Source organism: Aplysia californica, unplaced genomic scaffold, assembly GCF_000002075.1.
Source record: "Aplysia californica isolate F4 #8 unplaced genomic scaffold, AplCal3.0 scaffold00579, whole genome shotgun sequence".
NCBI classification, from domain to species: domain Eukaryota; kingdom Metazoa; phylum Mollusca; class Gastropoda; order Aplysiida; family Aplysiidae; genus Aplysia; species Aplysia californica.
In genome coordinates this window covers 144607-147106 of record NW_004797849.1, presented here as the reverse complement: position 1 = coordinate 147106, position 2500 = coordinate 144607, and the positions used below count along the sequence as shown (strand labels likewise).

At 43.8% G+C, this 2500-nt stretch overlaps 1 protein-coding gene across 1 annotated transcript in view; it reads right to left on the bottom strand.

Moving 5' to 3' along the window:
• The window catches only part of LOC101852119 (thrombospondin type-1 domain-containing protein 7A), a gene marked incomplete at its 5' end in the record, with an annotated part of 91461 nt that overhangs the window by 13338 nt on the left and 75623 nt on the right, over nucleotides 1–2500 (bottom strand).

Sequence of the window (2500 nt, the reverse complement as noted above, 5' to 3'; positions counted from 1 at the left end):
ATATGTTATAAACATATTAAGTATACATGTATTATTAACTGGTCGACAAAGTAAGGTAAGGAAATGTCACGTTACTGAGATTAGGTCTCCTTCTTCTTCATTATCTCTCCTGTTCTCTCTCTCTCTCTCTCTCTCTCTCTCTCTCTCTCTCTCTCTCTCTCTCTCTCTCTCTCTCACACACACACACACACACACACACACACACACACACACACACACGCAAACAAACACTCACACTTACAAGCACCAGCTAAATACACACCTAAACACACACACGCACACACACAGACACAGACACAGACACAGACACAGACGCACAAACACACGCTCACACCCACGTATACACACACACGTTATTCACAGAGACGTGTTTCGTTGGACAGTATCCATAGCACCGTGGTATTTGCTGTATTGATCGCGTAAAATCCAGAGAAGAACGCTTCATCAATGCCGATTGTAACGTTTTAAGAGCCACATCCCAACGTTCCTAACAGCTAAAAGATTTACTTGGGAGCCGCTTCTTTCTTTTTTTAAACAGGAAAGAGTTTGTGTCAAGAAACGTACTGGTAAGGACATTCGACTGACGGTTCTTGACTGAGTGAGTGGTCTCAAATCCGCTTGGTTGATTGTACATGTTTAACAGTTCCACATCCTCTCTCCCCACAATATACATTTATTGTATAGCACCCAAACCGACATTTTAGGCTCGATCATTCAGGAGTCTGGCTGCTTTGTCCCTCCTCGTAATCCCAGCATAAGAGGTGCTTGATGCAGACTAGAAGCAGATAGATAGATAGATAGATAGATAGATAGATAGATAGATAGATAGATAGATAGATAGATAGATAGATAGATAGATAGATAGATAGATAGATAGATAGATAGATAGATAGATAGATAGATAGATAGATAGATAGATATGCACACATTAATCTATTTCCCACACCACCCAACCCCTGAAATAACTCCATGAATTGTCTGAAGGAAAAAGGGGGGAAAAATAAGTGAGTTCTTTGTAGATTCGATCTAGGACTTCTGGATTCCAGGCAAAGTGCTCTATCCGATACATGTCACCCTTTGCGTCCCCACCCCCTCCCTCCAGAAAGGGTAGAGGGGACTTTTTTTTGGGGGGGGGGGGGGGGCGAAGTGTGGCAGCTAGGAGGGGTTGGGGAGTACGTTGCGTGTCCTTTGATATAAATATTACCCACTTTACCGGTCCGTCGTGTTTCGGCTATTCTCATTTCTCAGAACATCGTTTTCGGGACGCTATGGAACTGCTGCTGATCGATTGAAATCTCCCCGCCGGTACCCAATGGAGACAGTCTGGGGGTGGACTGACGTTGTACATCGCTGACTATTGAGATGTACTCCCTTCCCTTCCTCAGGGTAGCCTGCCCCATGTCTGAGGCAGAGTTGATAAGGACAGTTACTAGTAACTACCACGCAGGGGCGAGTGGATTGGACGGTGCCTTTAGTACTACAACTGTAGGTCCTACTGTTTTACTTTCCTTCTGCTGTTGTTACGGCCTGTCTGTCATTCGTTTTCACTGCACTGAATAACTGTTATCGTGCCGATGTGCTTCTGTCTCCTTTCCTTTCTATCTAGCTTCCTGGCTATGCCATTATCTGTCTGCCTGTCTATTTTTTCTTTGCATTTAATGGACGTTATTGTATAGATGTGCTCCTCTTTACTCAAGGAAACGAGTAAAACGATTTTGTTATTTATCATTCTCCCTCTGGGTTTTCTCTGCCTCTTTCTCTCTGCCTCTCTCTCTCTCTCTCTCTCTCTCTCTCTCTCTCTCTCTCTCTCTCTCTCCCCCTCTCTCTCTCTGTATATATATATATATCTGAAGTCATGTTGATCTGCCTCTTTGTCTCTGTCCCTCTTTCTGTCCGTGTCCCTGTCCCTAACTTTGTCTCTGTCTGTTTCAGTCTGTCGGTCTGTCTGTTTGTCGATCTGTGTGTCTTACTGTCTGTCTGCCTTTCTGTCTGTTCGTCATCCACATCAGAAAACCTATGTATACGTACAAATACATACACTATACGTATACATTACGAAATATGCATGACTTAGTTTCTATGTGTATTCGTGTGTGCGTGCGTGCGTGTGCGTGTCTCTGTGTGTGTGTGTGTGTGTGTGTGTGTGTGTGTGTGTGTGTGTGTGTGTGTGTGTGTGTGTGTTTGTGTGTGTGTGTGTGTGTGTGTATTTATGTGCGTATGTAAGAATGCCGACAACAGGATAAGGGCATAAAGCAAAAGCAAACAAACTCTTACACTCGTTTGCTCACTCATTTTCACACATTCACACATTCACCCATTCACAAAATCTCTGTATGCCTCGTATCCCCAAGTCTCTCATTCTCATCAGCCCAGCACCCATTTGCACAAATGCGCTTCAATTTGCTAGCTTTAATCTAGCCAAAAATACTGAACTGTCCCCCTTTGCATATTTATCAAAGCAGCGACAAGCATATCACACAATTGAGGGGCTCTCAATCAT